A 23,919-nucleotide genomic window follows, 5' to 3' on the forward strand; every position below is an offset into this window, starting at 1 on the left:
AAAGCTTCCAAGTTCTCCCTCAGCCTCCACACTTGTAATTCGGTCTGGACTTGTAACATTTGATTGCTCTGCTAGATGGGTCATTGTCTGGAGAGGGTCACTGTCAGTCATGTGGTGGTGGGAGAAAGGGCCTTGACCTCAGAGGACCTGGACCTCGGTTCTGGCTCCGCTCCTAACCAGCAGCGTGACCTTAAGGTCAATAACGTGTTTCTCTAAGCCACTGTTTGTTCATTTGCAGAAAGAAAGCAACACTTCCCTCCTGGAATTGTTACCAGGATTAATCAAATTACCTTAATCTTCACAATTAGCACAGCGTCTGGCATGGCGTTAGTGCATCATGTAGTTTAAAAAAAAAAAAAAAAAAGTTGAGGCAGATTTCTTATCCGGGAACTAAAATCTCACCCTGCCCCACTGGTATACAATGTCTGAGGGACAAACGATTTGGCAGCTACACTAGGAAGATAAACCTAGAGGCACATATTTGAAGGAATGTCCTGGAGAAGAGGAATTATACTTTGAGGGGCATATAAGGATTTTACTTTAGTGAAAAGCTTCTATCATCAAACCTATCCAAAGCTCGGGTACATTTTAAAGTAGTGAGTTTTCTCTCCCTGCATCTGTTCAAGCATAGGTGATAGGACCACTTGGTGGAGGTGTTGTGGGGGCATCTAGTCATAGGGTGAGAAGTTGGAGTGGCTTTGCAAGATACGTATTCCATGATTATAAGAATGACATGGTCTATTAGTATAGGATTAGACATACAACAGGTGTATTCTTATGGAGTACAGAGAGACAAAAAGTGTGCATGAAAGTGTGCCCAGGGGAGAAATTCTAGCAGGCCATGGCAGCATAGATGGTGGCACAAAGGGAGAGAGTAGAAAGGAAGCCACCAAGGTGGAAGAAAGAGTAGTTTGGAAACCCAACATTTCATAGACTTGGTCCTACCCTCCACCCGGAAAGGGCAGGATACTTCTCAAAGCTATCTTAGCTGTCAGACAGCTCATGAACCGAATGTTCTCCCCCAGTAACCACCTCCATAAACACCAAGCCCGCAGCCCAATATTCCAGGGGATATCCCACTTGTGCATCAACCCAGGCCGTGCTCACCACTCACTAAGACCTGGTAGAACCAATCTGCGTGCCTTGGGCCAGGCTTCTGGGCATGAGATTCCCTCTCAGGAAGCATGGTTCTGAGCAACTGGAAAGCAGGGTGCTGACTGCGGACTTTCCAGACACAGGGCAGGGATTGCCGGTTCAACACTTCCTGAGGGTTTAAGAGGGGGATCTTCAAAAACCTTGTGGTCAATTAAGCCCATCGTGCTTCGAATTCTTCCCTCAATTACCAGCCGAGAGGGCAGCCTGTCTGCTTTCTGCGTTCACCCCGTGGTACTTGGTTCTTTCCTCCATAACCCCCACTGCTCTTTTTCCCTCAGTAATTTTTCCTCTGAACCACACGGGACCTCTCTGCCTTCTTACTTTCAGCTCCATACCCTAACTGAAACCTGGCTCTCTCCCTGGACCCAGCCTGTCTCTTGCAATTGTTCACTCTCACATACAACACACCCCCCACGCTGGGGATGGCAATCAGGCACCAAGGGCTCCCCCCGCACCACTTCCAGATCTTTGTTCCTCTACCTGAGTATAGGAAACCTTGCTTCTGGGAAGGCCTCTGCCATCTGGATCTGCTTTCCATTACATCCCTTAATTGCTCCACAAATGGTAGAAAGGACTAATTTTAGCATTTCTGCCATTTACCAAGTCATAAATGTTGCAGTGGGGATTAATCCCACTTAATCTGGCTGGAATCCTTGTGCTCCCCACCTTCCTGGCTATTTGACCTTTGCAAAGTTCTTTAACCTTTCAGAGCTTCAATATCTCCACTTAGAAAATGGGGATAAAAATGTTTACCGAAGGCAATTGTCATGAATTGTACGACACAGTAGATAGGAGATCGTCATAATAAGCATAAATTATGAATTGAATCTAAATGAAAATACCTTCAACTGTGTGAATGTCATTCACCCCGAGGTAATTAAAGGTTAGCGATAGCTATTTTCTTACTGTTAGAAACTGGTAAAACTATTCTGTATGGCATGGTAATTTGTTAATTATGTATTTGTTAAACCCATAGAAGGTACAACACAATGTGTGAGCCCTTAAGTGAATTACGGACGTTAGTTAATAATAATGCATTAACAATGGCTCATCAATTGTTACAATATACCGTGTCAATGCAAAAAGTTAATAATAGGGGAAACCAGAGAGGAAAGAATATATGGGGACTCTGTACTTTCCACTTAATTTGTTTGTAACCCCAAAACTGCCCAAAAGCAATCTATTGACAACAAAACAAAACAAAACAAAACCCAAAAAACCCTGCTTGTATGAAGCAGGTGTGTTCATGAGTTTATAATTATCAAAGCTGGTATGGGTACATGGGTCTGTCATACAACTTCTGTCTAAATTTTCTGTAGTAATAAAGTTTTCAAAAAAAAGAAAACAGTTTTGTTGAAACGGAGGCTCTTAATCAACCAGAGAAAGATATTTGACAGTATCTCCGAATATCAGGTATTCACTTTCATTCATCTCATATTTATTGATGACCTATCGATCGCCAGACTCAGTGTAGTTGCAGTGAGGAGTTCAAGAAAGTCTTCAAGACATGATGGAGTCCTTCCTCGGGAAGGTGAAATCTTCTTGCACAGTTCAGAAAGCCGCGTGCCAGATGAGTGAGCAACACCGAGAACGACTCCAATCCAAGCACAAAGTGTAAGTTCCAGAAGTCCGGAGGAGACCAAATACAAGTTCTGTCGCTACATCCCAAACCTTTGAAGCATCTGAATGCCAGGAGTTCTGCCAGGAGAACACCGTAGGATTTGGACTGACGTTGAAGCACAGGTTGTCACATTCTGTTCCGGCGAGGGTCTTTTTTTTTAATCACAAAGGACAGCTGAGGCCGAAACCACTCAGTAAGACCGCGTTCTTGAAATGGAAAGTAAGAGAAAGATGAAAAAATATAAAAGCATGCTTTATATTGGGTGCCCCAAATTGGGTGGGATGTTATTTTCTGAGCAGGGCGCAATGCCAAGCTTTCCAGTTGTTGAAATGATCATTCAGGTAATTGCTGGCATTAGCCTGTCAGTGTGGGCTCTGAGAAGAGTTCAGATGAGGGAAACAGTTTTGTTTTAGACCAGTGTAAAATAAAAGTGCGTCCGTGCGCACACGTGTTTTATAGATTTATTTTGGCCTTCGAGGCCAAAGAGGCCAACCACTGAGACCTTGTGGAATACTTATAGTAAATTTTGCCTTATTAGAGAATTAAATGATGGCTCTGCATGAGATTCTAATGTTCTCCGAGAATGTATATATTAAGTGATTTACAAAAAAGAAAACAAGAAAGAAAAGATCATATATTCAGATTTTCATAAAGAAGCTTGAAATTAAACTCTTTGGGAACCAGGAACATTTGGGACTCTGTGCAGGACTATTTGTTATTCTAAAATTAGATTTCGAAATCAAATTTCCTGAAACACAAAGCCAAGGGGGTTGTAAATTTCAAATGTTGGCAGTCTGTGCTGCACACAGGTATCTTCTGATGACTTTTAATTTAGATCTTGGAAAGGAGAGTAGGGATTTGGATCTAATTAATCTTTCTCTTTTTTAACCTGTGGAGTCTTTTGACTAGTAAATAAACGCTTGAGGATACAGAAGAAGAGTATTTCTACCATGGAACCGCGTTCTCTGACTTCTGAAGGGAGCCCGTAAATCACTTCCTGTGTTGCTCACTGCTGCTAATTCCTAGAAATTTGTCTCGTTTCAAGAAACAAATCCAATAAATCACAGCTTTTATCGGGAGAGGAGAAAGAGAGGTATGTGTGCTGAGCACACATTCAACATAGATGGAGTAGGAGTCAGGTGTGAAGCACAAAGTGCTAGGATTGATGCTTTGCCTGTACCGACTCATTTAATCCCAGCAAGCCAAGGAGCTGCCTCTGTTTTCAGAGGAAAAAAAAACTGAGGGTCAGTTTGTGATGTACCAAAGGACACACAGCTCATAGGTGTGTGAGTATCCAATACGAGATGATGTGTCTGACCCCCAAAGCCTGGGCTTCCTATTGTGACACTCTCATAATAGTTTGGGTTTGTTGACTCGGGGTCAACAATTCAAGCAGAGGAGAACAAGTGAGGTTCTTACCTCATTTCCTGAAGGCACTCAGATTATTATTAAAAGGATAATCTATGCAAAGCAAAGCAATGAGCCTCCTGTGGGATAATTTGGGGGGTACCCTCTCCTGGCCTGACATACCCTTCTTTCCCCCAGTCTCCCAAAGTGCCACCCATGTACGTTATTGGAAATCCACCATGACATAGTCAATCCTTTGGGTTAAATATTTCTTTTTCTGGGGCGCCTGGGTGGCGCAGTCGGTTGAGCGTCCGACTTCAGCCAGGTCACGATCTCGCGGTCCGGGAGTTCGAGCCCCGCGTCGGGCTCTGGGCTGATGGCTCGGAGCCTGGAGCCTGTTTCCGATTCTGTGTCTCCCTCTCTCTCTGCCCCTCCCCCCGTTCATGCTCTGTCTCTCTCTGTCCCCCAAAAAATAAATAAACGTTGAAAAAAAATATTTCTTTTTCTTGGTTCTTTTTTTAAAAATTGTTTAATGTTCGTTTATTTTTCAAAGACAGAGCATGGGCAGGGAGGGGCAGAGAGGGAGGGAGACACAGAATCTAAAGCAGGCTCCAGGCTCTGAGCTGTCAGCACAGAGCCCGATGCAGGGCTCGAACCCACGAACCGTGAGACCATGACCTGAGTCAAAGTTGGTCGCTTAACCGACTGAGCCACCCAAGCACCCCTCTTGGTTCTTCTTTGTTAAAGGAAAATACACCCAAGGAAAGATGGCATATTAGTCATTAAGACCACAGTCTTCCTAGTCAATGAATTCCATGCCATTTCCTTTCTCAGCAAAGACTAGAGTATTCCAAGTTAGTAGGGCAGGAAAGATATGCTGTTTGCCTTCACAGCCTGGGACTGTGAATTTCTAAGGGTACCGGGATAAGACAGCTAGGAAATTGGTAACAGAGAAGAGGTTAGTAAACTAGTTCTGATATTAGAATAAAAATTGTACGTTCGTTGGCAAAGGCCTTCACAGTTTTAGAAAAAGCCCTTAGTTATTGCTTAGCCTTATGGCAACATTACAGTGTAATGAAATTTTGTCCGGGAATCCTGCTGGGTGACCACCAGGTACCGGCTCACACAGGTAAGCGTATGCGGTGACTTGAGACTGCTCAGACCCCGCGCTGGGTGCTTTATAGGTCTCTCAGCATTCTATTTTCACAGTGACACTGACAGGTTATTAGACCCTCTGTACAGATGTTATTAATAATAATCACCACCATCTCCAATTATAGGAAGAGACAGAAGCCAATTATTTTGTAAGTATAGCTCATTTTACAGACAGAAATAAAACCAGTGTTAGTTTAGGCATCATTGGCATATGGAAAAGTACTGAATTTTAAGCCAAAAACCTGTTTTCAAGTTCCAAGTTTACCTTAACAAGCTGTTTACCTCAAAGCTGGCCATTTTACTTGAAGCCTCAGTTTCCTTATCTATAAAAATCTTCCTCCCAGAACTTTCAGATGAATTAGTTAGTCTGGTTTATTCGGGGCAACAGTTCAGCACAGGGACCCAGAAGAAGAGGCTAGGAAGGGAAAGGAAGATTGTTGATCCTCAGTAGAAACCCCTGGCTTATCTCACAACTTGGCTCAAGGCCAATCCTCCCCTTAATATCTTCTTTATCTCATACACTTCATTATGTTTCCTTACCCAGCTCTGTCAGATTTCTATAAAACTGTCAAATAAAGGCTTAAAAGAAACTTACATTCTTGATATTACGATCTCTCAAGTGTATGTGCCACTTATGGACAAACAATATGAAAATGACAGTATCTCAGGATTAGTCGGAGGGAACATCAGGTAAACAAAAGCAGAACATCTGTAAATAAAAATCAAACCCATTCATTTCAGTGGGCTGAATGACGTAATTGCACTGCACGTCTGGATTCCTCACCAAATAAAAAATGGACAAAGGCAGAGGAAATAACCCAAAGAGGCGTGCTGTAAGATTATCCAAACAGTAGATACTTTCCCAGCAAAGCACCCAACGTTGATGAACTTTACCAGTAAACTGAGGCTAGCTCCTCTGGTCCTGAACTTTGAGGTCTAAAGCTCTAGTCCTCTCTACACCTTCCCTGTGGCTAAATGGAGCAGGGAATTTTCTGGGATAGTTCCACGATGGCTACCCACGGCAAGCTGTTCTCCATGGGAGGTCAAGATGGCAACTATAACATGAAGTTGCCTTCTTGAATCTAGACCTTGCAATTCTAAGAGACAGCTTAGAATGTAAGCATGTCAGGGGCACCTGGGTGGCTCAGTCGGTTGAGTGTGTGACTTCAACCCAGGTCACGATCTCGTGGTTTGTTGGTTCGAGCCCCGCATCGGGCTCTGTGCCCACAGCTCAGAAGCTGGAGCCTGCTTTGGGTTCTGTGTCTCCCTTTCCCTCTGCCTCTCCCCTGCTCATGCTGTCTCTTTCTTTCTCTATCAAAAATAAAATAAGCATTTAAAATCTTTTTTAAAAGAAAGTAAGCATGTCAGAAGCAGTGGTGATCCCGCTGGGGTTAGCTTGGGCTGCCCTCATCTGAGGGCTTGACGGGGGCTGTGAGATCTGCTTCCAAACTCCCTCACAGGGAAACTGGCTCATATTCTAATAAGTTCATTATGGACTGACTCTCTTAAAAGAAATCTAGAAAGGTAAGTGATTTCCAGGCTAAGGAAGGAATTCAACAGAAAAATCGCGCTCTTGGGGCGCCTGGGTGGCTCAGTCGGTTAAGTGTCCGACTTCAGCTCAGGTCATGATCTCGCGGTCCGGGAGTTCGAGCCCCGCGTCAGGCTCTGGGCTGATGGCTCAGAGCCTGGAGCCTGCTTCCGATTCTGTGTCTCCCTCTCTCTCTGCCCCTCCCCCGTTCATGCTCTGTCTCTCTCTCTCTCAAAACTAAATAAACGTTAAAAAAAAAAATTTATTTTTAAAAAGAAATTGCCTTTCCAGAGAACTAAGCACAGAAATTCCTGCAAGTGTTAATATGGCTTTATTTCAGGAGACTCTTCAGAATCCCACCATTATAATCACCAGGCTTTGAATCTGGAGGGAAAATACACTCTCTAAACAGCTATTTGAATGCCCATGGACTCAGCTTGCTTTCGAGGGAGACTTGGGACAATCTGACCCACCACAGTGGGAACAATAAGCAAAGTGGGGAATGAGAACGACAAAGAGAAAGACCTCTGGGGAGTACTTTGAACTTTTTGAACACACCTCACAATGAGATGAAGCTGTAACATGCTGATTTTCCAAAGTTCCTAGAGCGAAGATGTAATGGGGGAGGGGGAGGGCGGGGAGAGGAATCACGTGTTCTTAAAGGAATCAATACACATGTTTACTAGTAACAAAATGAAACACGCTTGCCTTTGAAAGGCTAAAAAGCCTTCTTCAGATAAAAAGAGAGGGTGTTGTTTCTTTATTTGTGTCAAGCCTGATATTACCGCAGAACATCATGGGGGGCACCTGGGTGGCTCAGTGGGTTGAGTGTCCGACTCTTGATTTCAGCCCAGGTCATAATCCCAGGATCATGGCTTGAGCCCGAGGTGGGCTCTGAGTTGAGCATGGAGCTTGTTGGGATTCTCATTCTCTCTCTCTCTCTCTCTCTCGCATCCCTTCTTTCGCTGCCCCTTCCCCCCTCCAAAAAAAGCACACACGCACAAACACACACAACGGCAGAATATCATTGAAAAAAATTGCCAGGAGAGCGGAATACAAAACTGGAAAACAATGGTGTTCTTCTTCCTGTGGTGCCTATGTGGAGGATTTTGAACAAACTCATCAAGAGTTGTGAATTACATCATTCCTCCTCCACACTCACTAATAGGTGTTTAGAGATCAGCTTCTTGCACACACATTCCTTTTCCTTGTTGATTTTTATGTGAAATATTTATCCTATTTATCTATTCCTTAATAACAGCACTTTCAAGTCTTGGACTGGGCTAAGGATCTCTAAAAAGTCAGTTTCATTAATAATTTGGTTAATGTCCAAATACCCTACAGTTTGCACCAAGAATTTATCATAAATTCCGTGTACAAAAATACAAGGCAAAATAAAACCCCTTGTGACATCACCATTCAAAGATAACCACTGTTAATAATTTAGTGTATTTCTACTCGGTTTCTATTTCTTTTTTTTAAGTTTATTTATTTATTTTGAGAGAGAGAGAGAGAGAATGAGCAAGGAAGAGGTAGGGAGAGAGAGAGAGGGAGACAGAGAATCGCAAGCAGGCTCCGCACTGTCAGTGAAAAGCCAGACATCACGGGCTCAAACCCACGAACCGTGAGACCACGATCTGGGCCAAAATCCAGAGTCCAGATGGTTAATTGATTGAGCCACCCAGGTGCCCCTAGTTTCTATTTCTATCACATATTTGTATATGCTGATGCCATGTGTCTGAACCTTGTTTCATTCTGCATCAAACTTATCATTATAACATAGGTATCTTCCCATATCAATTTTTCATAAAATATTTAAAGTCCTATAATATTTCTCTTTTAATTTTAAGACAGTTTATTTTTTTTATTTTTCTAAGTTTATTTATTTTGAGAGAGAGAGAGAGAGAGACCAGGGGAGGGGCAGAGAGAGAAGGGAGGAGAGAATCCCAAGCAGGCTCCACACTGTCAGCACCAAGCCCCATGTGGGGCTTGAACTCATGAACCTTGAGATGGTGACCTGAACTGAAGTCAGGGTCAGATGCTTAACTGATTGAGCCACCCAAGAGCCCCAAAAGTCGAATAACATTCCTTATTATGAATTTAAAATATTTTATTTAACCCACTTTTTATTGAAAAGTATATAATTTTTATCTAAAACTTTTGTTGCTGTTGTTGTGTTTTTTGTTTTTTGGGTTTTTTTGTTTTTTGGTTTTTTGCTGCATCATTTCCTAAAGAAATTTTCCTGGGAGTAAAAGCACAAAGCCCAATAATGTAATCTTTCTCCAGATTTATCACCCAGTACCACTCCCTGTCATCAGCAGTGTGAGAAGGTGTCTGCTCTCACGCCCAAGCACTTAGAGAGTACCCTTCACTGAGTCCCTGTATTCCCGCCAAGTATTCTAATATTCTCCCTTGTTCCTTTTTCTTTTCCTTTTCTTTTCTCCTTGAAATTCATCTTAAGTTCTGCTTTACTGCTTTGCATTTCTTTGTTCACTAGAGCAGTTAAACATTTTTTTTTTTTTTTGGTCAGATTTATTTCTCATTTACAGTCTTCTGATGTAAAGCATTTTCTCTAGTTTGCTCTGGAAATAGCCTTTATGTGGCTTTGCCTTTTGGCTGGTGTCAAAACATGTTTAGAACCAGTTCCAATAAATGTATACATTCTCTTTCCAAAGAGAATTCTCTGAAATTTAGTTATTGAGATTATCAATAATCATAAGAATTGACAAAAGTCCAGAACTGATTATTTCTCTAATGTCGGTGTTGTAACAAAGGTCCACATAGTGCATTGATTCAATGATATTATAACATTTTGCAGGATAATTGGCAGCTGGAATTATAAATTCCTGTAGCACATCATGAATCGTGTGCCCCTTATCGTAAGAACTCTTACTGCTACTTATTTTGAAATAATATTTTAAAATCAGAATTAAAATCACAGTTTTTTTTTTTTCTATATTGCATCTCAGGATAGTGTCCTAAAGATCAACTTGGCTGTGAGTTTTGGGAAAAGCCTAGCCCCAGGTCATGCTATTCCTGCGTGCCAAAATAACCTGGCTGAGAAATGCTGGATAAGGGGCACCTGAGTGGCTCACTTGGTTAAGAGTCTGATTTTTGATGATGGCTCAGATCATGATCCCACAGCTCCTGAGTTCAAGCCCCCCATCATGCTCTGCGCTGACAGTGTGGAGCCTGCTCGGGATTCTCCCTCTCCCTCTCTCTCTGCTCCTCCCCCGCTCACCTTCATTCTCCTTCTCTCTCTCTCTCTCTCAAAATAAATAAAAACAGAACCTTAAAAAAAACAGAAGTACTGGATAAGATTCACTCATATCGGATGAAACTCTGCCTCTGGCACACATCTGGCTGCATCAGAAAATGTTCAAAGAACATGAGAGAGGAAATTATCAATTAAGAAAGACCATTTTCGCGTTTACTAAAATAGAGCTTCTTCCCCAAATAGGGCTCAGATCTTCAGAATGTAAGCCAGAACATGCCGCTCCTCTCCCGGGCTCCTGCACTGGCTTTCCATTTCACTTGGAGGAGAACTGAGGCCCCACACCCGTTCCCTCCCTCAGCGTGTCTACTTCTGCGATCTCCTCCCTGCCTCCACCTCCCCTCCGTCCCCTGCGTTCACTCTGCTCCAACCACTCTGGCCTCTGGGCTGCTCCTGGAAGAAGCTAAGCAAACACTTACCTCAGACTGAGAACTGGTGTCACCTGTTCTCTGCCTGAATCTGCTTCCCCTGGACATTCCATGGGGCCAATGCTTGCCTACTCTTTCTGATACTTGCTCCAATGTCACTCTCTCGGTGCGTCCCACCTGGTTCCCTATTTAAAATTGCAACGTACCCTGTCCTCCCATTCTTCTGATTCCCCTTACCCTACTCTACTTCTTCCCCCCATAACAATTATCGTCTCACATCATATATAATTCTTTGTAGTGTTTATGGTCAGTCTTCTTGTTAAAATGGAAGTTCCAATCGGGCAGGATCTTTGGTTCGCCAGTAGGTATCTCAAAGACTTAGGACAGTGCCTGATGAACAGTAGACACTCAAACAATTTTGGGGGAATGAAAAGAAACCATGTTGAAAGGGAAATACAAATAAAGAGTGCGCTATGGATGGCATTTGACTGGGTAACTAGTCACCCTTTTGATAATACAAATGATATCGTTTATTCATTGATTGGATGACCATTTAGCAGTCATAGACTATGCATTGGCACTGTGCTAGACATCAGGGATACGAGAGAGAAAATATAATCCGTATCTTCAATGGATGTGTAGCCTAGCAGCACATAGGAGGACATCCAACCAAGTCTCGCTGTGGGTGGTGGGGGAGGGGGGGGCGTCAGGGAGGGCTGAGAGGGCCAACTTGAGAGCTGAGTGGAAGAGGCCAGAGGCAGGGTGCAGGGAGAGTGTGCAGAAGGCATTCCAGATGGAGTTAGCATAGCCACAGTGCCATGTGCCACGATGTGGCTCCTGTTGAACCTTAAATTCTATGCTAAGAAAGTTGGACCTTATCCTAGAGCAGTAGGGAGCCATGGAAATTGAAGTAGAGTATAACACGGCCAGATGTACATCTTAGATCATTATGTCCTCTGATTCTCCAGGTGTGTTAGGCATTTAACGAGTACTTACTATAATCAAAATGTTCTTCCTTTGTGCTTTGGGGGAAATTACAATGATAGATCTAGGGGAAAAAAAATTAACTATGTTGATAAACTACGTGTTAAGCGTTAGAATGAGGGGTATTGAAAGGGTTTTATCTTTCCAAAGTCAATCGCAATGTGTTGATGCTGGGGAAGGCACAAAACTCTTTTAAAATTTAATTATTTCTTTTTTCTAAATTATTAAATTAAATAATTTTTTTAAAATATTTTTTCAACGTTTATTTATTTTTTGGGACAGAGAGAGACAGAGCATGAACGGGTAGGGGCAGAGAGAGAGGGAGACACAGAATCAGAAACAGGCTCCCGGCTCTGAGCCATCAGCCCAGAGCCTGACGCGGGGCTCGAACTCACGGACCGCAAGATCGTGACCTGGCTGAAGTCGGACGCTTAACCGACTGCGCCACCCAGGCGCCCCTAAATTAAATAATTTAAAGAAACCCAATTTTCTTTAGTTCTTAAAGTTACAAGCTAAAAAACATGTTCAAAAAGCTGACCGAGAAGGTAAAGGAATACGGTTACAACTTTAACCATGTCAGGAGACCCGGCTGTTGCTTCAGAAACGTGCAGCAGAAGCAAGTCGCTATGGATTCTGAAAGCACGTTTGATACGCGTGACTAGAATTTATAAAGAGGCAAGGCTGCGTTCCTTCCCAACTCCTGGCCTTTTCTGCCTGGGAAGGACAGCCATCCTGTCATCGGTGTCATATCCTGCCATGGGTGTAGCTGACGCGTGGAGAAGCTCCCGCGTGTCCAAAGGCGTCATGAGAGTGCTGGTACCTGCCGCGATGAAAAAATCCTGCTCTGCCCTTACACCACCTTTCTGACGCTGCATGATATTTAGTCCCTTCTGGGATTTCCGATCAGAGTGTGGGGGTTTGTGGTGAGATGAAAGGCATTTCCACAAGTTTTTGTTGCTCGAGGTGAAATCTTTACATTCCTGGTTGGTTCTACCTGTTCAAAGATTGCCAAATTCAAAACAGCGCGACTGATTCCGCAAGAGAGAGATTTTTATCGGGTACCTACCCCAGAACTTCCTATCTTTGAAAAAGACTCTATAAATAATTATTTGAGTACTCTTTTTGTATCTCTGGCATGTTTCCCCAGCACCATCAAGTAAGTCATTGTCCAATTCTCAGCAGACACTTCCTGGAGGTCCTATGAATTTAACTTAATTCTAACAGTATCTACCTGGAGACTGTTGTCAGCTCCCGCAGGCTGAGAGCTTAATCTCCAGAACCTCCCACCCCCCAACACACACACTCCAGAGATTGGTAGGTGGGGCTGCAAGTTCCAGCCTTCTAATCACATAGTCTTTCGGGTGATCAGCCCCTTTTTGAGGCGATCCAGGAGCTTCCCCCCTCCACTCAAGTCACCTCAGGTGTGCTCTAAAGAAGCGCCTTATGAATAACGCAAGACACTTCTGCCTCTCAGGAAATTCCAAGGATTTTAGAAACTCTGCCAGGATCACGGGATAAAAATCAAATACATTTTTCATAGTAATCTCTTTTTTTTTTTTTTTTTTTATAGCACTGGTTAAGAACTTGGACTCTAGAGCCAGGCTACCCGGGTCCAAATCAGGCACTGCAACTAACTACATCTGTTACCTCAGGTCAATTACTGAACCTCCTTTGTCTTGGTTTCCTCATCAAAAATAGAGATAATAACCTCCATGACCTTTGCCGCAGCAACTTCTCCCTCAACACGTCTCCGGAGGCAAGGGAAACAAAAGCAAAAATGAACTACTGGGACCTCATCAAAATAAAAAGGTTCTGCACAGCGAAGGAAACAATCAGCAAAACTAAAAGGCAACTGATGGAATGGGAGAAGATACTTGCAAATGACATATCAGATAAAGGGTTAGTATCCAAAATCTATAAAGAACTTATCAAACTCAACACCCTAAAAATAAATAATCCAATGAAGAAATGGACAAAAGATATGAATAGACGCTTCTCCAAAGAAGACATCCAAATGGCCAACCGACACATGAAAGAATGCTCCACATCACTCATCATCAGGAAAATACAAATCAAAACCACAGTGAGATACCACCTCACACCTGTCAGAATGGCTAATATTAGCAACTCAGGCAACAACAGATGTTGGCAAGGATGCAGAGAAAGAGGATCTCTTGCACTGCTGGCGGGAATGCAAACTGGTGCAGCCACTCTGAAAAACTGTATGGAGGTGCCTCAAGAAATTAAAAATAGAACTACCCTACGACCCAGGAATTGCACGACTAGGTATTTACCCAAGGGATACAGGTATGCTGTTTCGAAGGGACACATGCACCCCAAGTCTACAGCAGCACTATTGACAATAGCCAAAGTATGGAAAGAACCCAAGCGTCCATCGACGGATGAATGGATAAAGAAGATGTGGTATATATACATAATGGATTATTGCTGGGCAATCAAAAAGAATGAAATCTTGCCATTTGCAACTACCTGGATAGAACTAGAGGGTATCATGCTATGCAAAATTAGTCAGAGAAAGATAAACATCACATGACTTCACTCACATGAGGACTTTAAGATACAAAACAGACGAACAAAAGGGAAGGGAGGCAGAAATCACATAAAAACAGAGGGGGGGGGGGACAAAACATAAGGGACTCTTAAATATGGAGACCAAACAGAGGGTTGCTGGAGGGGTTGTGGGAGGGGGGATGGGCTAAATGGGTAAGGGGCATTAAGGAATCTACTCCTGAAATCGTTGTTGCAATATATGATAACGAACTGGAATGTAAATTTTAAAAAATAAATTTAAAAAAATAGAGATAATAACAATGATGAGGTTCATTGATGGCACCTGGGTGTATTAAATATTGTAAACTGAAGAAAGTCTTTTTTTTTTTTTTTAATTTTTTTTTCAACGTTTATTTTATTTTTGGGACAGAGAGAGACAAAGCATGAACGGGGGAGGGACAGAGAGAGAGAGGGAGACACAGAATCGGAAACAGGCTCCAGGCTCCGAGCCATCAGCCCAGAGCCTGACGCAGGGCTCGAACTCACGGACCGCGAGATCGTGACCTGGCTGAAGTCGGACGCTTAACCGACTGCGCCACCCAGGCGCCCCTGAAGAAAGTCTTTTTTAATGACAGAAGTAGGAAGGTCACTTTGACCTCTTTTTGTCCTTCTTTGAAACAAGTGGTAAAACTCCCAAGTAAAAGGTGCGTCCATGTGCCAAGAGAAAGGAAGATATTGTTATCACCAGAGATGGGGATTTGGGACCAAGAAGTCTACACAAACTTTGTTAAACTCTCTCTTACCTTCCTGCTTACTTCTTCCCCCATTTACTACCCCTAGTCCAAACCCCTCTGTCTTATCAATTCTTCACAAATGTATTGTTTCTTTGTCTAAAAGGTATGAACGCTCTCTGGTCACTTCTTTGAGTCTTGATTTTCTTGTGAAGGCTCCCATGGACAAGTAAAAATTTAATCAGATGTGTATGCTTTTCTCCTGTTAGTCTGTCTTTGTCAGTTAAATTTTCTGACCCAGCCAGGGATTCTAAGACAGTTGAGGGAAACTTCCTCCCATAAATAGCCTCCGCATCATAGCATTGTAGTTAGTTAATATATATAAAGCCTTGGAACAGTTCCTGTACAGTGTGAGAGCTTTGTAAATATTAGCTATTATTATCTACCTAGTGCTTTGAATAAAAGTCTGCATTAAAAACTTCCCTGAAATAGGTGAATACCAACTCCAGAATTAATAATCACTTTGGACAATTCACTGCATTCCACGAATTTACCTGACTTATTTGGTGGCATATACAGTGAACAATGATCACCCCCATGTCTAAATTAACCCTAACAAATGAACAGTTAGCAAAAACCTTAAGACGGTCAACATAGGGGCACTTGGGTAGTTCAGTTGGTTAAGCATCTGACTCTTGGTTTTGGCTCAAGTCATGATCTAACAGTTTTGTGAGTTTGAGCCCCTTGGTGGGCTCTCACTGACAATGTGGAGCCTGCTTGGGATTCTCTCTCTCTCTCTCTCTCTCTCTCTCTCTCTCTGCCCCTCCCCCACTCACACTGTCTCTGTCTCTCTCAAAATAAATAAACTTAAAAAACAACATTATCCTTGAAAAAAAAAAGATGGTCAGTGTAGTGTCCATTTTGTTATATTTTGTGATTGTTTCTACTAAAGTAGGAGACTTGTCTATTGTGGGGTTTTTTTTGCCTTTTTTCCTGCAGTTCTATTTTTTCAAGTTCGGAAGAAGCATGCCACATTGAAATAATAACACGTCTAGGCGTTGTAACGTCTTAACCCACATCAAGGTGTTAGAACTGTTAAAACGTGAACTGAGGCATGTTAAACATTTTAAGAGTTTGAGCAAAAATCGATCTGAATCAGGCAATGCCAAAGAGAAATGGCTAGGAGCCCTCCACCAACAGGTGCCAGGGGAAAGATTTGCATAGAGGAGATTCAGAAGCAAAGCAAGGAAATTACTTGAAATTACTTGATTGGTTGATAGCTGAACCGTTTGCCTCATTTGGAAAACCCTAGTCGGCTGTTTCTGATTAGTTGTTCTTAGGTTTCGATTTCTTAACCCTGAGGGATTTACAGGCTAAGGATTTGGTTTACTTACGTATGCAGGCTACCAAGGCATTAGAGCCACCTCGGTCTAATGGCCTCCTTGTTTAATTAATTTAACACAACAAATGTAGCAGTCAACGATGATGAATTAATAGAGCGGAGCTCAGACCCAGAAACATGCCCCACAGACCGATGGCCTAAACATGCCTCCCCAAAGGGCCTTATTTAAGATACTTTAGCATCCTCTGTGCGGTCGACAAATGCAAGGAGAGTCTCCATAATATCCAAACTGAATCCTTTACCCCTCATTATTACAACTTGAAATGGCGAATTTTCCTTTATTTAGAAATTAGGGCTCCACCTGGTTGGAATTCAACAGTAGGGATTAGCTTTGAGAAACCAGGAATTTTGCTGGTCACGTCCAGAAAACCGAAGAAGTAAATCTTTTTAGTTGGGCTTCTATCCTTTTAAAGATAATACACATATGCTCATGACCGGAAGCATGATTCTTCCACTTTAATGTTGAAAATAGAAAATTTTAAATTGATGGCATTTCTACCCAATTCATGCATCAAAGTTTTATTGAGGACCTATTATGTCTCAGGCAATGTTCTAGGTACCGAAAAACAGCAGTGGAGGGGCGCCTGGGTGGCGCAGTCGGTTAAGCGTCCGACTTCAGCCAGGTCACGATCTCGCGGTCCGTGAGTTCGAGCCCCGCATCGGGCTCTGGGCTGATGGCTCAGAGCCTGGAGCCTGTTTCCGATTCTGTATCTCCCTCTCTCTCTGCCCCTCCCCCGTTCATGCTCTGTCTCTCTCTGTCCCAAAAATAAATAAAAATGTCGAAAAAAAATTTAAAAAAAAAAAAAAAAAAAAAAAAAAACAGCAGTGGAAAAAAGAGTGACGAGAGTCCCTGCCCTCATAGAGTATACATTGTGGAGAGTCACGAAGCGAAAACGAGTAAGTAAAACCCACAATGGGACGAGAGAACTCTTTAAATAGAGTGGGCAGGGAAGGCCCTACCGGGAAGGCAATGTTGAGCAAAGACCTCAAGGGGATAGGGACTTGCTAGAGGAAGGACATTCCAGGCAAAGGACCCAAGAAACACAGAAGCTCCAAGGTAGGGCATGGCTGTGTCTGGGGGACAGCAACAGGACCAGTGTGGCTGGGGCAAAGCGCACAAGATAGGGTGGAAGAGGACATACGTGTATAGACCTAAAGATGAAGAGAGCACAGGAATCACACAGGAGCTTTTGGCGACTCTAAGGAATGTGGCTTTTACTCTGGCTAACGGAAGACTTGGGGCTTAGTGACATGATCTCACTTACCTTTCAAAGAGATCAGTACAGCTATTGTGTTCAGAAGAGACTAGAGGGGGCAACCACGGCCAAGTAAGAGACTCTTTCGGTGATTCAGTTGAGAGATGACGCCCTTTGATAATGCCGGTATCCGTGGCCGTAGTGAGAAGCGGGTGGATTCTGGACACTTGTGGATGTAGAAGCCACAGGATTTGCAGATGGTTGGCACAGGCTGCGTGAGAGCCAGAGAGAAACAGAAAAATGACACTAAGGGTTTTGGCCTCCGCAACTGGGAGGCCGGAGTCGCCAGTTGCTGAGATAGGGAGCACATTGGGCTACACAGGTTCGGGGAGGTGGAATCAGACCTGCGGTGTCTCATTTGCGTGCCAAGTTCGAGATACCTATGGATTAGCTATCTAAGCAGCGGTGTGGGGTAAGCAGTTTGCTTCACGATTCTTCTGTGTCCTGAACACACGCCCTACAGCTAAGTGCTTCTGCGGTACATGACCCATATTTGAATTGCCCCTTGGCATAGAACATGTTTATGAACTTCTGTTAGAAGCTTAGAACCTCAACCCTGCTTTCAGAGAAAGTAACCACCTTTCACAGGAAGACTGTAACTTGCGCGCTTATACCCGGTGGAGGGAATCCCAAAATAGACCTGTCTACAAGCAGCTGCAACAGGTCACCGAAGGGCACCCGGGGGGCAGGCCTAACTACAGTTAGGTCTCAAGTAGGCGGCAGTTTTTAGCGTCTCCGCGCTCTTTAGTACCACGGATGAGTTAGCCGGATTCTCACGCACGCGGGAAAACCATGCGTCGTCCCGTGCCGGCTAAGTGTTTTTGCACGAAACGAGTTTGAGAGGCCTCAGCACCAACACCTGAGTCGCAGTTGACCTCTGGCGGGCACAGCGGTGGCCCCGAGAAAGGGAAGGCAGGAGACGAAAAGGAAGAGGGAAGTGTAGGGATAAGTCTGGAACAACAGGGAAGGGCGGCGGGGAAATTTCAGGAAATACAAAACTGGAGGTAGGGGGTGACAAACGGGAATGCCTGTTGCAGAAAGGCAGGTCATGTCAATGGGTAAAGCCAGCCTGAAGCAATAAACAGGAAGTGGCAGGGCGGGACTGCGGTGACTGGCAGGGACAGGTTTCCTCTGAAAGAGAATGTTGTGGGGTGGGGTGGGGTGGTGCGGGGGTCCTTTGGTGCCATGCAGGACCGGGAGCACCGTGCAGCCAGACCTTGCCTTATTTCCAGAAAAGCCAGAAATCGAGATCTTTTTCTGGAAGCTCCTGATTTTTAAATGTTGGTATTGAATTCACATTTTCGAAAGGCACGGCGTGAACCCACCAAAATAAATCCACAAGCTGCCTTCGGTCTTTAGGCCACATGGCAACTTCTAACATGGCCATTTGCATACAAATTGTTTTAATTGTTGGCTAAATTAAACCAGTAAATTCCAACGTAGTTATAGCAGGTATTTCTTCTGCATAGGAGAAACCATTTTTAATATAATATGACCTGAAGCTTCTGTTTCCATATGAAGTCCTAAAAGTCAAATACGGAAGAGTGAAAACAACGTAATAATATGTACAATGAACACTTGCCTTTTCAGATTTGTTCAAAAGGCAAATTACTGGTTTTGGGCACTCTTTGTGCACAAATCTTCTCAAATGAAAGTTGTCTACTTATGATCAAATTGTCTAAGTATGATGTTGAATAAGGCAGAGTCATGTCCCGCTACTTCCAAAATAGGTTGACACTTTACAAGATTCTCCTGGAATTTCTTTTTCAGGGTGTTCGGCTTCAGAAATTATACAGGCTGACGGGAAAGAACTAGTTCTGGCTGGAATGAACAAGTGGAAGGAGAGATTTCCATTATGATTAAGGCTAGTCTTCACAGTTTTTCATAGTAACTCATTTTTCTCCATCATTCCATATAGACATTTTCATTGAAAAGCAAGAATACTGGATGATTGAATAGATTTGGGGGATGCTTGAACTCAAGTCGTTCGGATCCTGTGATAACCTCTAAGCCTAGGAGAGTCTAAGCAGGCTGCTGGCCCCTTGTTCAGGGGCTGTGATTTGAGCAGGGGTCTGGGAAGAGTTCCATCTTCCCGGGAACTTTCCTAAGAGACTCTTCCCTTATAGTGGCTTCATTTCTACTCCTACAAATAGATTTGGTGGCAGGGGGTGAGGGGGTGGGCAGAGAAGGAAAGTTTCCATTTGTTTCTTTTTCTTTTTTTCTTTTCTCTCTCTTTTTAACATTTCTTTATTACTGAGAGACAGAGAGACACAGAGCATGAGCAGGGAAGGGGCAGAGAGAGGGGGGAGACACAGAATCCGAAGCAGGCTCCGGGCTCCGAGCTGTCAGCGCAGAGCCCGATGCGGGGCTTGAACTCACAAACCGCGAGATCGTGACCTGAGCTGAAGTCAGACGCTTAACCGACTGAGCCACCCAGGCTCCCCTCATTTTTTTTTTTCTAAAAGAATCAAGAGAGTGGATATCCCCAGAGTGGGGTAATATCTTAAAACACTTACCAGCTAACACCTTAGGTAGGAGAGTGTCTTCTTCCCTCCTACTCCCCTAACAGAGGCAGCGAGCTAGGAAAGCAAGACCATAAGTAATGGCAGAGCTCCAGAAGTCTGGAAGGAGGAGGATGTGGAGGCATGAGGGTATCAGTAAGTTCTGCCTGGTGCTAGCTCCTGTTCCTGGGAGAGCAAGAGTGCAGCTGGAGTCTTCAAATCACTTTTCACCAGCAACAAATCAAAATGTCCTCAGGTTTTTGTTAGGGGATTAAGATAAAATCATCTATTGCTTGAGATGAAAGGGAAAAGCGACTTAGACTTCAGACAGAGGCATGACCATTTCAGTTAATTTCACCTACGCCCCCATTTTCTACATAATCCCCAATCCTTTCAGGAAAACTTTTCGTGACCAGGGACAAGATGCGTGGAAAGCCCTGGAAACAAGAAAGAGACTGGAAGAGCTGGGCTCAAGGGGAAGCTGACAGACCAACGTATCTTGGTCACTCACCCGTAAACCCAGATCCTACTTTGCAAACTTCGGAGTGATTTGCTGACATAGGTTAGGAGGGGTAAGCCCGAGGTCGGAAGCTGCTGTTGAAAAATGGGTGCCTTCGCACAAATAAGGAAGTTCTTAGTCTCGCTCTGGGTCCTGGTGCAAGTGTCAGCTAGCCACGTGACTGCTCAGTGACTTCTTTGGCACTTTGTAAGAACTTGTCGCGTGTCAGGATAGTGGTGTTCCCCCTGACTTACTCTTTGCAAACAGTCCCTTTAAGCACCCTTTGCTAACAGTTAGTTCCATATGAGACTCCTTTTACTGAAAAAAAAAAGGGGGGGGTGGGAAGAGGTGTCCTTCTCCTTTCCTTTGCCTTCTCGGAGTAAAGAATATTATCTCCTTCTAGAGGGGCATTGAATCCTTTTATTCTGGCCACATTTCATTTAGTCAGTTAATGAGATCTGACTGTGCTCACAACATACAACCCCTTGTTGCCCTCATCAAAAAAGTATGTTGATTTTTCATTTCTCAAGGACGAAAAACTCACCAAATACCGAGTCACAGACACTTCGGTTTTTTCCAAAGATCTGAAATAGACAGGAATTTCTTGCTGTTGGATAACCTTTCTCTACCAACTTAGACGACTAGTCAACATTCCCACTTACAAATATGTTGGTACTTGACTGAATCACATCAAGAATGTGGAATCCTGTCCTGGTTCACATACTTCAGAGATCATTTCTTTGCGTACATTCCCTGGATCTTGCTTTCCCCACCCCCCACACCCCCCCCCCCCCGGCCCCAGATGCTGTCTTAATAGCGCAGTAGTTAGAGGAAGCAATTCTGTTCAACACAGATAGGCACATACAGAAAGGCGACATACGGGCTGAGCTGGAAAACAGCACCATGGAAACAGTACAGCAAATGAGGAAGAGACCCTAGATTTGGCTTGGGTTGAGCATGCTGATGTCAGGACTTCTGTGGAGGAGATTTCCCTTCCTTTCCACTCCCCAGCCATTGACGAGAATGCAGAAGTACCACTATAGAAGCAGAAGACGGAGGCGCCCGGATGGTTCAGTCGATTAAGTGTCCGACTCTTGATCTCGGCTCAGGTCGCGATCTCACAGTCTGTGGGATCGAGCCCCACGTCGGGCTCGGTGCTGACAGGGCAGAGCCTGCTTGAGATTCTCTCTCTCCCCCTCTCTCTGCCCATACCCCACTTGTGCTCTCACTCTCTCTCAAAAATAGATAAATAAACATTAAAAAAAGAAGAAGAAGCAGAAGCAGCAGAAGATGCCACTGTCGGGTCAGATGGAATTGTGTGGGCATTCTTCATGCCCCAGAGCAGTCTGCAGATCGTTCTGGGTGGGTAAGAGTGAGCTTCGGCACCAGAGTTCCCTGAATTCCCATCTGATTATGGCCCATCACTAACAAGTCACCGAACCATTTGCAGTCTCCATCTTCTCTAAAATCAGAAAATAACATACCTGCCTCATTTGAGTGAGGTTTACAAGGACCCGGCGCAGGCAAAACAGCACAGAGCTTGACACGTAGCTCAAGGACAAAACTGTCACAAAATTGTTTTCTCTGAAGTCCACGTTGTAGGAAATGTTTGTCAGGTTCCTCGCTCGCTGTGGGTTAGGCAGAGAGGAAAGGAGAACAGAACACAAGTATGGTGTGGGGGAGGGAGAGCACACACAGGGCTCTCAGTGGAAAGAGGCGGTGAGCTCACTTAGAAAGGTAAGCCATAACCATGTGTCTCCTGAGAACATCATCTGACTGAGCATTCTGGTCCTACCCCTGTTTTGTTTTCTCCCCTGCACCCCACGTGCAACCCCGCCTCAAACATTTCCTCCTGGTCCTTATAAAAATGTCTTCTTGGGGCGCCTGGGTGGCGCAGTCGGTTAACCGTCCGACTTCAGCCAGGTCACGATCTCGTGGTCCGTGGGTTCGAGCCCCGCGTCAGGCTCTGGGCTGATGGCTCAGAGCCTGGAGCCTGTTTCCAATTCTGTGTCTCCCTCTCTCTCTCTGCCCCTCCCCCGTTCATGCTCTGTCTCTCTCTGTCCCAAAAATAAATAAACGTTGAAAAAAAAATTAAAAAAAAAAAGTCTTCTTTTAAATATTTACAAGTGTTTATTTATTTTTGAAAGAGAGAGAGTGAGCACGAGTGGGGGAGGGGCAGAGAGACAGGGAGACAGAGAATCCCAAGCAGGCTCCTTGCTGTCAGCACAGAGGCCAGCGCGGGGCTCGAACTCACGAGCCATGAGATCATGACCCGAGCCGAAATCAAGAGTTGGACGCTCAACCGACTGAGCCACCCGGGCTCCCTCCTCACAAAAATTTCTGTAGAGTTCTTCCCACCTCTCTGCCTCTTGCTATCTCCCCACCCCCATTTCCTTTCTCCTCTTTCTTACCGGTACCTCCACTATGACTGATCACTCTTCTGCTGTCCTGTGTTCAAGTGTTGCTGTCTGTAGCCTTTCAGCTGCTTTATTTCTGTTGTCCCTTCCCAGTCATGAGAAAACTATTTGTTCCTTTCCCAAAAAGCCATCCTCTTCTTACCGACAACTCCTTCTTAATCTCTTCTTTATGTATTTACATGTGAGTCGTTCATTACTTCCTGGGCCATTTTTATTTTTTGTGGCCTTTGGAAATGCCGATCGGGGGCCATTCACCTGCACCTGTGCTAAATGCACACCTTCGCCTACAGGCCTTTAGATTTTTTGTTTTTTAGGTTTTTTTGTGTTTTTTTTTTTTTGTATTTCAAACCTTCCCTAGAGAACATTGCTGTGTAAACAGTGGACTTGTCCAGCACCATCTGATGAGAAGTAACCAACAAGTACAATGCATTGTCTATAATGAAATTTCAAGTAGCTTTTCTTCAGTCAAAGCTATTTTTGACTACAAAAGTGTTCAAACTATCCAGGACTATTTAACAGTTACTCAGATTCATCCATCACCAAAAGTAATTTCTCTTACTTGTGCAGAGCTAATTGAAAACAAACAAACAAACAAAACTGAGTTTGGGGCTTAGATTATCCAGGGAGTATTTAGACTATCTTCGTGAGCAAGCACACCGTCAACCCCTTTAACCTGAATAAGAGTGTGGCTATTTGTAAAAGCATAATGTAATGAGCCATTGCCCCAGAGATCCGGGGTGGTCTAGATGGAGTGGCCAGCTTGGTAGAGAGGACTCCCTTCTACTGCCAAAGACTCCTTGTCTTTTCCATTTGCTCGAGGCCAAGGGGCCGATTTGCTACAATGGGTTAAACAGGAAATCATTCACTTGTGTTTGGACTTCTTGTGAATCCAGTAAAGTTAATTCTTTAAGCTGGGTGTTAGTAAAGACCAGACTCAAATCATTCCTGGAAATGTCAAAACAGGAATTTGCCCCCGAAGTCCTGAGAGATCAAAACTTGTCCGTTTTGTGGTACCTGCTTTTTTTTTTAATTTTTTTTAAGGTTTTATTTATTTTTGAGACAGAGAGAGACAGAGCATGAACGGGGGAGGGGCAGAGAGAGAGGGAGGCACAGAATTGGAAGCAGGCTCCAGGCTCTGAGCTGTCAGCGCAGAGCCCGACACGGGGCTCG

At 44.0% G+C, this 23,919-nt stretch overlaps 1 long non-coding RNA gene across 1 annotated transcript; it reads right to left on the reverse strand.

The window, feature by feature from the left end:
- Positions 1 to 2,433: 2,433 nt before the first annotated feature.
- Positions 2,434 to 21,959, reverse strand: LOC125170231 (uncharacterized). The gene is made up of 3 exons (XR_007153943.1): positions 21,817 to 21,959; positions 17,342 to 17,543; positions 2,434 to 2,982 (listed from the first exon to the last, which is right to left on the reverse strand). It is a non-coding gene; the product is annotated as an uncharacterized LOC125170231 (long non-coding RNA).
- Between the last annotated feature and the right edge of the window lie 1,960 nt (positions 21,960 to 23,919).

Source organism: Prionailurus viverrinus, chromosome B4 (assembly GCF_022837055.1).
Source record: "Prionailurus viverrinus isolate Anna chromosome B4, UM_Priviv_1.0, whole genome shotgun sequence".
Taxonomy (NCBI): Eukaryota; Metazoa; Chordata; class Mammalia; order Carnivora; family Felidae; genus Prionailurus; species Prionailurus viverrinus.